An 11,865-nucleotide genomic window follows, 5' to 3' on the forward strand; every position below is an offset into this window, starting at 1 on the left:
TCGAGTTTGAGGCACTGTCAGTAAAAAGGGTCCAAACTCCCGAAGAGGTACTCGATTTTATCAGCAGTTCTTTTTCAATATCGGGTACGAAGGCCGGCGTAAAGTCAGCCACGAAGTCCGCTAAGATTTGAGATTTGATAGCGGTTCAGGGTCGATACTCGATATCGTATCCGCCGATTTCTATGGCCCATTTGGCCAATCGACCTAAAAGCTCGAGTTTGTGCAAAAAATTTCGAAGAGGATAAGTTGTTACAACATATATCAGATGGCACTGGAAATATGGTTTTAGTTTCCTTGAGGCGCTTATTAAAGCAAGCACTAATTTTTCTAAGCGTGGATATCTAGTTTCGGCCTCGCCTAAAGTTCGACTGACATAATAAATACGGATTTGCATACCTTGTTCTTTTCGAATCAGAACTCCACTCACCGCTATCTTCGAGACAGCTAAATACAGGTAAAGCTGTTCATCTACCTTCGGGGTATGACGCAACGGCGGGCTCGATAGATACTGTTTTAGTTCTTCCAAAGCCTACTGATATTTCGGAGTCCATGCAAAGTTGCTTTTCTTCTTAAGCAAAGAGAAAAATCGGTGGCTCCTATCTGAGGATCTCGAAATAAATCGTCCTAGGGCGGCTATCCGTCCCGTTAGCCTCTGTACGGCCTTTAAATTATCTACTACTGTGATGTCCTCGATAGCTTTGATTTTATCAGGGTTGATCTCGATTCTTCAATTGGACACCATGAAACCAAGAAACTTGCCCGAGCCAACCCCAAATGCACATTTTTCGGGGTTGAGCTTCATATTGTACTCCCTTAGTATGTCGAAAGTTTCCTACAAATTCTTTAAATGGTCCTCTGCTTGTAGGGATTTAACTAACATGTCACCAATATAAACTTCCATTAATTTTTTGATTTGCCTTTCGAACATTCGGTTTACTAGGCATTGATAAGTTGCACCAGCATTTGTTTTGACCGAATGGCATCCCGCTATAACAGTAGGTACCGTACTTAGTGATAAACGATGTCTTTTCCTGATCCTCCGGGTTCATCTGTATCTGGTTATACCCGGAGTAGGCATCGAGAAAAGTGAGAGTCTCGTGGCCGGCCGTGGCATCGATCATACGATCGATATTAGGCAAAGGAAAAAAATCCTTAGGGCATGCCTTATTCAGGTCTTTATAATCTATACACATTCTAAGTTTGTTTCCCTTCTTAGGGACTATTACCACATTAGCTAGCCATTCAGGATATTTTACTTTTCGAATGGATCCTATTTTAAGAAGTTTGGTTACCTTGTCCTTGATGATGGCATGTTTGACCTCGGACTGGGGCCTTCTTTTTGGCTTGACCGGATGGAATTTCGGATCCAAGCTTAGTTTATGAATAGTTATTTCCGGTGGGATCCATCTCATATCAAGGTAGGACCAAGCAAAATAATTCATGTTAGCTATAAGAAATTGAATAAGCCTTTTCCTGAGCTGGGGATCTAACCCCGTGCCCAGGTATACCTTTCGCTCGGGCTGATATTCGATTAACGTGATTTGCTCCAGCTCTTCGACCATTGATTTGGTAGCGTCGGAATCATCGGGGACCATGAAGGATCGAGGGATCCCATAATAATCATCTTCGTCAGTCTCCTGTTTCTCGAGTTGGGTCGAGGCTGACGTTTGTGATTGCTATTTGGCGTCCCATTTTTCCTTCGAATCTGATCCCTTTATCGATGATAATGATGATATCGGAATCACTTCGTCGATGGCAAACATTTGTTTTGCGGCCGGTTGCTCCCCGTAGACCGTTTTGATTCCCTCAGATGTTGGGAATTTCAGAACCTGGTGAAGGGTCGAGGGCACTGCTCTCATGTTGTGGATCCATGGCCTCCCGAATAGGGCGTTATATCTCATATCTCCTTCGATCACGTGGAACTTCGTTTCTTGGATGGTCCCAGCTACGTTTACTGGAAAAATTATCTCGCCCTTAGTAGTTTCACATGCCATATTGAATCCGTTTAGTACCAGGGTTGCGGGCACGACCTGGTCCTGCAGACCGAGTTGCTCTATGGCCCTCGATCGAATGATGTTGGCCGAGCTACCAGGATCAATTAACACACGCTTAACTTGAGTTTTATTCATAAATACAGATATTACCAGTGCATCGTTATGGGGCTGCATAATTTCTTCTGCATCTTCGTTACCAAAAGATAAAGTTCCTTTAGGTACGCAGTGCTGAGTTCGAGATCGCTTGTCTCTTATGACCGGCATCTTAGTGCGCTTAAGCACCGGCCCCTGGGGGGTATCGATCCCTTCGATGATCATATGTTTATTAAACTCTCTATTTTTGAAATGGTTTTTGGCTCGGTCACTTAAGAACTCTCGAAGGTGACCTTCATTGAATAACCGGGCTACCTCCTCTCTCAACTGCCGGCAATCTTCCGTTATGTGGCAATGAGTGCCATGATACTTGCATATTTGATTGGGATTTCTCTGGGCTGGATCGGATTGCAGAGGTCGAGGCCATTTAGTATCTTTGATGTGTCTGATAGCCGATACGATGGCGGATGCATCAATGTTGAAGTTATATTCTGATAACCATAGTGCTTCCTTAGGTTCGGTGTGTCTATCGAACCTACTCTTGTTCATAAGCTCTCGAGACTCTTGGCCTCGATCACTTTTCCTTTTGTATCTTACTAGGTTGCGTCCCGGCTCGCCACCGCTACGATCTTCATTATACGGCCAGTATCGGTTACTGTTCGGCCTTGATTCTCGGTTGGTGTCCCTTTTAATAACGGACCCAGAACCTAACTGGTCGTCTTCGACTTTAATCTTCGATTGATATCGATTATGTACATCGGCCCAAGTAACAGCCGGGTACTCGACCAAGTTCTGATTCATCCGTCGTGAAGCCATCGAGCTTCATTCGTTTAGTCCTTGGGTGAAAGCTTGAACGGCCCAATCGTCCGTGACCGGTGGTAGATCCATTCGTTCTATTTGGAAACGAGATACAAATTCTCTTAGCATTTCGTTATCTTTTTGCCTTACCTTAAAAAGATCTGATTTTCTGGTTTCGACCTGTATGGTTCCGGCATGTGCTTTTACAAAGGAATCTGCAAGCATAGCAAAAGAATCGATAGAGTTAGGCGGTAAATTATGATACCATATCATTGCTCCCTTTGACAGGGTTTCACCGAACTTCTTTAATAATGCGGATTCGATCTCGTCATCTTCTAGATCGTTCCCTTTGATGGCACATGTGTAAGAGGTGACGTGTTCGTTGGGGTCGGTCATTCCATTGTATTTAGGAATTTCGGGCATGCAGAACTTCTTGGGGATCGGTTTTGGAGCCGCGCTCTGGGGGAAAGGCTTTTGCACGAACTTTTTGGAATCCAAGCCCTTCAATATCGGTGGTGCCTCTGGGATCTGATCAACCCTGGAGTTATAAGTTTCCACCTTTTGGTCGTTTGCTTCAATCTTCCTTTCTCCTGACTCTATTCATTTTGTCAGTTCCTCGAGCATCTTAATAATTTTGGGATTAGTCTCCGATTCTCGTTCATTCGATCTCACTATAGCTGGCCCCATTTTGTGGGTGACCTCTTGGGGTGGACTGGGATCGAGCCTGCTCGATGCCTGGGTTTGGCTCTGCAACTGGGCTAGTGTTAGTTGTTGAGCTTGCAATATTTCGAAAATCATACGTAGGCTGATCCCGTCTTCTCCAGCATTTTGTGTATTTTGAACTACAGATCGAGTTCCACCATGAATGCTGTTTTCTGGGTCGGAACGTTGGTTCGCCTCAATGGCCACATGTGAATTAACGTCGATTAGATCTACGGCTCGAGTTCCAATAGGGTCGACGAGTGGCCTTTCATCCCGGAAGTCAGGTTGTTATTCTCATCTTGAAGGCCATCTTCGTTGTCGATATGTAGGGCCATTATTTGAGGGTTTGTCGTTTTTAACCTGAAATCGAAGACACTTCCAAGAATAAGTGTGAAATAGTGTATTTTACAGAGATTCGTACCAAATAATCACTATTATCCTCAGCCCCACGGTAGGCGCCAAACTGCTTACCCAAAAAATAGATAGAGTTGAATTTATACGTAGTTCTAAGGATACGTGGTGTAATTGGTACAAATTGGAAGGATAAGTAAAAATATATCGAATAGTGATTGTAAAAAGAAATGAATACAAACCCAAATAGAGCAGAAAATGTTTGCTTAAACGAACAGATGAAACAATATATAAAGCCCAAAGAATGACAATATTTGCTATAAGTTGTGTAAATCTCTATAATCTCTGAATGTGAGAGTATATGAATGAGTATTCCAATATGTGAATCAATGAATGAATCCCCCTTACAAATGGCAACCACTCTAATATAATGGAGGAATCCTACTTTGGATATAATTAAAAATACATAGTGGGGATCCCATGATAGATTAATCAATTAGTTTTTCCTTGATTTCTGTCGAGATTCTCTCCCTTTGTGCGGCTATAACGGCTTTGTTGTCACTTGACTCGAGCTTGATCGGTCTCTAATTCTCGAGCTCGATATTGACTCGAGCTTTGGTTTTCGAGCTCGATTTTGACTTGGTCTCGGTATTTGATCGGTCTCTGGGTCTCGACCTCTATCTGAGCTCGATGTCGATCTCGGCTGATCCCGACCTTGGTCGGTTTCTAGGGCTTGAACTCAACAGCCCGACTTCACGTCATAGCTTGATATCATAATGACGAACCTCGGTCCATCATGCCCCAAACTCGATCAGTCACATGAGGGCAAACTCGGTTTTGACCATATACAATAATAAATTAACAGCAACGACTATAACAACAACAATAATAATTTATTTATATATATATATATATATATATATATATTACACTCTCTTAATTCTGAATTTTGTGGCATATGAATATCGTAATTCTTCTCTTTTCTATGTAGTCTTGTAGTCAACGTATGTTTTCCACGATTTCCTATTCTGATAATCCTTTTCTTTTTTGTCAAATCTAAACCAAAGTTCATGGCGAGACTAGGTAATTTTCCTCATGAAAAGTTCATGACTTAGGGTGTGTTTGGTATTAGAGACAATGTTTTCCGTGGAAAGTTGAGAAGGAGTTTTGGAAAATGTTTTCCCTTCTCTTGATAAGGAAAATATTTTCCTCCAATTGGAGAAAAATGAGTTCATAAGAAAAATGTTTTTCAAAACATTTAAGCCAACCAAACATGAGAAAATTAAAAACATTCTTTGTGCCAAACACACCCTTAATGTACACATAACCTTCTCATTGTTGTGAATTCATTACTTTCTCCATCTCAATTTCTTTTTGGCATATTTCTCTTTTTTGTTTATCCCAAGAAATTAACACATTTTTATATCTTAAAAGCAGTTAAGTTTTACATTTTTATTTTGTTTTTAACCTGACTTGTCACTGTCGATCCCACTAAATACAAAGGAAATAATAGATTATTTCTTTCCTTTTTATTAAACTCCTCAAATTATGCAAAGCAGATTCGGACAGATGAAGCGAGAAGTTATAATTTTCTTCAAAACTAAGTCATGCACCGCTAAAATCAAATAGGATGGGAGTGAGTATAGAAAAATAAATCATAATTAAGACCAGAATAATCAACTCGACTTAAAAATATGAAAATGAAGAGCTATAAAGCAAAAACAATAGGAAAAACAAATCGATACTTCGAAAATGGGGTCACTAACTTCCTAAAAACAAAGTGATACTTCAAAAAGACTCTATTATTTTAATGATAATTAAAATAATCTTATTTAGATAATCAGAAATGTTCAGTAATCCAAAGTAAACGAACTCTTAAAATTTCATTTTTCACGGAAAAAAACATTGCAACTCAAAAGACATGTAACAGTGGTAATGTTTGTTGCCCAACAAGTTTGGCATGATTCTCAACAACTTGAATGACAATCATGTTTCATGTTTGCCTTGTTATTCAAATAACTATTTAACTTCTCAAGCTTCTTTTTTTGTTTGTCAACATTAAAAAGAAAAAGAAAAAATAATAGAGAAAATGCTTCTTCTGTTGTTCTTTTTCCCTACATTTACTTTTTTTTTGGGGTACTTGTACTAACTTTGTACCAGAACAGTGACTTTTTTGTATACAATCAGGTAACTTCTTTACAATCAATTAGCTAAACCAAATATCAAGTGCATGTTTCAACTAGCATAATAAATGGTCAGTCTTACATAGTTTATTTTTCAACATTAAGCACGAAATTTAGAAATTATTGTCAACAGTACACAGTAACAAGCATGTTGGTAATTGCTATGTCAAGGTCATGACAAAATTTTCATGTAAGCAAATGCAATTGGGGCCATCCCCTCACGTCCCTCACGTATTATACTGCGGTACCATTTTTGTTTGAGCAAAGTGCTGATGAAGTTATTAACTCTGTCAAATAGCCAACACAACAAAAAAGAAGTACTGGAATTGAGATGAATTGAAGTGGGAAGATTTGTCTTTATCATAGGAGAGTTTATTATGTGTGCGCTATCACATTAACTTATCTTTATGCGTGGACAACTAAAATTCTTATTCCACATAAGCCTTACTAGTATATGAGAAAAAGTGATTAATTATACTAAATTTAGCTGAGACTACGAAGAATGTACATTTAATTTGTTGACACTGCTAATTACGTCAGAAGTATTAATGGAATATTAGCTAATGTAGCCCCAATAAAACTCAAGTAAAGCGTATATGACGTGATAGTCTGATTGAAAAAACTATGAAGCCAAATGGCATTTTGGCGAATTTAGAAAAGCAAAAATTAAGGCATGGAGGAGTTTCAGCATCAGCCAAACTGTTAAAGAAGCTAAACATAAAGTTGTAATTAAAGGTTTTTTCCCTTGTCTATCTGAAGAAAAAGCTGACCTTTTTCTCTTATTTTAGAATCTCTTCTATCTAGCAATAGGACTTGTTCAAACATATTTGTCGTGATGGAAATGAAAGGAAGTTCTTCTGATTTAGTGGAAACTTCAGGGGATGTCTCAAATAGCAAGAAAGGTGGCCTTAAAACCATGCCATTTATTATCGGTATGTTATTTTTTTTTTCTTGAACTAGGTGGTTTCTTTTATTTTAATGTCAAAGGTTCTGGAATTTGGTTTGATGGTTACAGCAAATGAGGTATTGGAAAGGGCTGCAGGTGTTGGACTAAGTGCGAATATGATCTTGTACTTGACAAAAGAGTATCACTGGGAAAATGCTACTGGAGCTAGCATCCTTTTCTGGTGGGGTTCTATCGCAAATTTCATGCCTATCTTTGGAGCTCTCCTTGCTGATTCTTACTTGGGTCGGTATTTTGTGATTGCTTCAGGAACAGTTGTCAGCCTTATGGTGAGGATACAATGTGTTCAAGTTATTAATCAGATGTTTTGATCAGATTTTAACTTTGTTATTTTAATCAGATTTTAACTGATTTCAATGTAGGGAATGGTGGTATTGTGGTTAACAGCTATACTAAAAGAAGCAAAGCCACATTCTTGCAACCTAAAAGCAGGAAATTGTTCAAAACCAGACTTTGGGCCAGGTCGCACTTCTCTTTGCATCATTTGCATTAATGTCTATAGGTGCGGGGTGTATTAAGCCATGTGCTTTAGCCTTTGGAGCTGATCAATTCAACAAACCTGAGAATCCGGACAATGGAAGGATGTTGCAGAGTTTCTTCAATTGGTATTATGCATCAGTTTGCATATCAATGTTGATTTCAATGACTGTAATAGTGTATATTCAGGCTCAATTTGGCTGGATTGTGGGGTTTGGAATGTCAGCATGCCTCATGCTGTTGGCAGCTGCTACGTTTCTTTTGGGTTCTAAACTTTTCATTAGGATCAAAGCAAACAAGAGCCTGGTCACTAGTTTTGTCCAAGTTGTAGCTGTGGCATGGAAAAACAGACATCTTGCTTTGCCTCCAGTGGATTCTGATGAGTTGTATCATCATGACAAGGGTTCAAGGCTTACTATTCCAACAAACAAACTAAGGTATTCTGCATTCCCCTGACTCATATTGAAATTATCTTTATTGCCACTTCCTAAATACCAAATAGTTTATGAGCAGAACAATAATCATGTCTGGAAGTATTATTAACAGATAGTTAACATCAACACAATCTAGAGTGAGACTGGTTTCGTTCCAAGAATGTACTACTGTATTCTAGGCAGTGCCAACAAAGATCTTATAATCCATAATTCCTCTAGGTTCTTAAATAAGGCCTGCATCATTAGAAACCCTGAGAAAGATTTAAATCCAGATGGAACAGCTTCAGACCCATGGAAACTGTGCACAGTTCAACAAGTGGAAGGAATGAAAGCCCTTCTCAAGGTATTGCCCATATGGTCATCAGGCATCATGGTAGCAGTAACCCTGAACCAGTATGCCTTTCCAGTACTCCAAGCAAACACAATGGACAGACACCTAGTTGGAAACTTCAATATCCCAGCAGGCTCATTTAGTGCTTTTGCAATCATTACATTGACAATATGGGTAGCCATCTATGACCGAATCCTCGTGCCCCAGATTTCAAAGATCACCAAGAACCCACGCGGCCTGACCTTTAAACAACGAATGGGAATCGGTGTGTTGCTCTCTTGTGCAGCTCAGGCTGTGGCAGCATTGGTTGAAAAGGAACGACGGGCGCGAGCCCTTAGTGAAGGGCTAGCAAACCATCCATTTTCGCAAGTGAACATGTCAGCAATGTGGCTAATCCCACAGAACAGCTTAACTGGACTAGCTGAGGCATTCAATGTAATTGGGCAGATAGAATTCTACTACTCACAGTTCCCCAAAAGCATGGCAAGTATTGGAGTAGCACTACTCGCACTGGGCATGGGACTTGGAAACTTGGTGGGGAATCTTATTGTGAAATATGGTTCAACAAGAGGAGGGAAAGAAAGTTGGGTATCAAATAACTTAAATTTGGGTCACTATGATTACTACTATTGGCTACTTTGCTTTCTGAGTATGCTGAATTTCTTCTACTTCATCTTGTGTGCCTGGGCTTATGGATCCACTGAAGAACAACAGAAAATATGGGATGTTGAACAAGTTGAAAAGGAAGGAGACGTGCTCATATTGTAGACTTATTATAGTTCGAAAATGTAAAATATATTTACACAGTCTGCCACTTAATTTAGCCCAGGCTCCTACACACAACACCTTAGTAGATATCAATTTCTAACCACACCCAACGATTCATTTTACTGAAATTCTTTGAATTCGGGTGTAAATCTAAATTAACCAGATTATAATGTAAAGCCTACTAATTGGTCTGGGCCTCTGGGGTATACTGTAGAACTAGAAGGCATCGTCGAAAAATCTAAGTGCCTTCAGAGACGGATTTAGGATTTGAACCTTATGAGTTCCTACAGTAACTTCAAATAAATTTATAATAGTAATAATAATCAGACTAAGCAACGAGCACAAGTATTCAATATATATTTACAATTGACTTTTCTTTTTCAACATGGTGTCACTTGAAATCCCAAGTGAAAGTATGAAACGCACTATCTATGTATATTGTCATTTTGTTACAGTGTCTATTTCTATGTTTCATTTGGAGTTTCAAATATGAGATTGACAAGAATTTAATTTATTCGACACTCGACAACAGAAAAAGTGCAAATTAAATACATTAAGTATAAGCCAAAACAGAGAACTTGAACCCCGACTACACAATATTTTAAATAAAAATTGTTGAAATTTACAAAAACTAGAAAAAGGAAAAGTTATACACTATGATACAAGTAGGGAGAATCACACCCCAAAGACTAGCCATTAAGGTGGGAGAACCCAAAGCAATATAAATTTCATACCAACATATTACAATATCGACGTGGGACTCAAGTACCATACCTTGCAATAAGCTATAATAAACCACCACGCTCCCCTCGTCCTCAATGGTTGGCTGTGCGCTAGACATTTCTAGCCCCGAGCAAACACTGCAATACTGACGTCACCATCCATGGCATGGTGGGCATGGAGGATGGTGGGTGGCTCTGATACCATTGATACAACCTAAGGAGAACCACATCCTTAAAGCTAGCTATTGAGGTGTGAGAGCCCAAGGCTATATATACCCGATATTAGCACATTACAATACCGATATGAAACACAAATCTCATACCTTGCAATGGACAATGCACACTACTTTTGCAAGAAGTGGGCCGTCACAATAATAATAAAAAGTTATCAGAGATTGTTACACATAATACAACATAAGAGGAAAATGAATTAAAAAAAAAAGAGTGAATGAACTGGTAGTGACTACAGTAGCCATGCGGTGGCCAGTGGATGAGTGTGAGTGGCAGCCGTGCAACAAAAGGTAAAACCTCTTCTAACTTCTCACCTTTGTTTATGTTTTACCCGAAAAACGGATAGAGTTAAATTTATACGTAGTTCTAAGGATATATGGTATAGCTTAATACAAACCGTAAGGATAAATAGAAATATCAAATATGGATTGTAAAGAGTACAAAGTAAACACGGTTGTAAAGAAGATAATTTTTAGGAATGAACAGGTTGAACCAATTTACGAAGCTTAGAAAAATAACTCTTCTCTATATGAGAATATGGTGCTTGAATTATAATTTTTTTAAAAATTGTCCTTACAGAAATAATAACCATCCTCTTTATAATAAAGGAACCTTACTTTAGATATAATTAAAAATACATAGTGGGAGACCCATGATAAATCAGCTTTTCCATAATTCCTGCTAGGATTCTCTCCTCTAGTGGGATTGCAACGCCTCTTGTCTGTAAGCTCGATATTGACTCACATTTTTGGTCTCGACTCGAGCTCTCGATCTTGACTTGAGCTCGATTCTGACTCAGATCCTTTCATGGTTCGGGGTCAGGGTTGGTCGGTCTCTGAATCATAAGCTTGATAACTTTACTTTGCATCATAGCTCGATTTGGATTCGAGCTTGATAATGATATCGAGCTCGACATTGATCGGTCCATCGGGCTCGAAGGTTGTTTGTACCATTTTCGAAACCCATTTTGAAGTCTTACTCCGATCTATTACGTTTTGACCTTGACCGATCGTATGAAGGCCGCAATCTATTTTGACCGTATACAGATAGTAACCTAATTTCTTAGGAAGGATGTGATAAGAAACGATATGATTTTTCAACAGCTAGATCGGATTATAAGCTGACGTTTACATTGGGTTCGACCATGACGTTCGTGATAGCTGTCCCGTTAATTTAGTCTTTCAAGGCATTTAATGCTTGTCAGGCGGTGGTCGGCCACCGGTGATACTGAACAGCCATTTCTTTAGTCTATAAATAGCCCTCCCTTTTATCATTTACCACTTTTACATCTTCAATCTTCCAAATTCCCTAAGTTCTTTTTCGTTCTCTCTGAGTTTATTCGCAAATCTATGATTCTTCTTTGCAAGATTCTTCTTCTAAACCACCAAATCTTTGTTACCCTTTTCAAATCCAAAATGGTGAAGACATCAAAAATCGTCCCCCAAAAAGACAAAGCTTCTTCTTCCCAATCCGCCGCTGACAAAACACCGATGGATCCACGGCTTGAGGAGCGTGTTCCGGCGGCGTGTGTTCTTACCTCCGATTTCAAACTCGATAAAGGTTCGCCAGTACCTGGCCGATTTGAGCCCGTATCGAGATATATTTGTTCGATAACCTGAGAGCACATCGAGCGGATAAAAAAGGATTGTAATTGGAGAACAAAGAAGTGGTAGTGCCGTCTCCCGAAGAGGATATTACTACTCACATGAGAGGGATTTTAAGCGTGTATACTTACCCTTTCACGTTAGGTCTCCTCGACCCCGTTTTCATAGATCTTTGTCGCAAATACCTAATAACCCTAGGCCATATACATCCTT

The 11,865-nt window shown here is 39.3% G+C and overlaps 1 pseudogene; it reads left to right on the forward strand.

Moving 5' to 3' along the window:
• The first annotated feature begins 6,009 nt into the window (after window positions 1-6,009).
• LOC104100650 (protein NRT1/ PTR FAMILY 1.1-like) lies at window positions 6,010-9,131 on the forward strand (annotated as a pseudogene).
• The last annotated feature ends 2,734 nt before the right edge of the window (window positions 9,132-11,865 follow it).

Source organism: Nicotiana tomentosiformis, chromosome 11 (assembly GCF_000390325.3).
Source record: "Nicotiana tomentosiformis chromosome 11, ASM39032v3, whole genome shotgun sequence".
Lineage (NCBI taxonomy): Eukaryota > Viridiplantae > Streptophyta > Magnoliopsida > Solanales > Solanaceae > Nicotiana > Nicotiana tomentosiformis.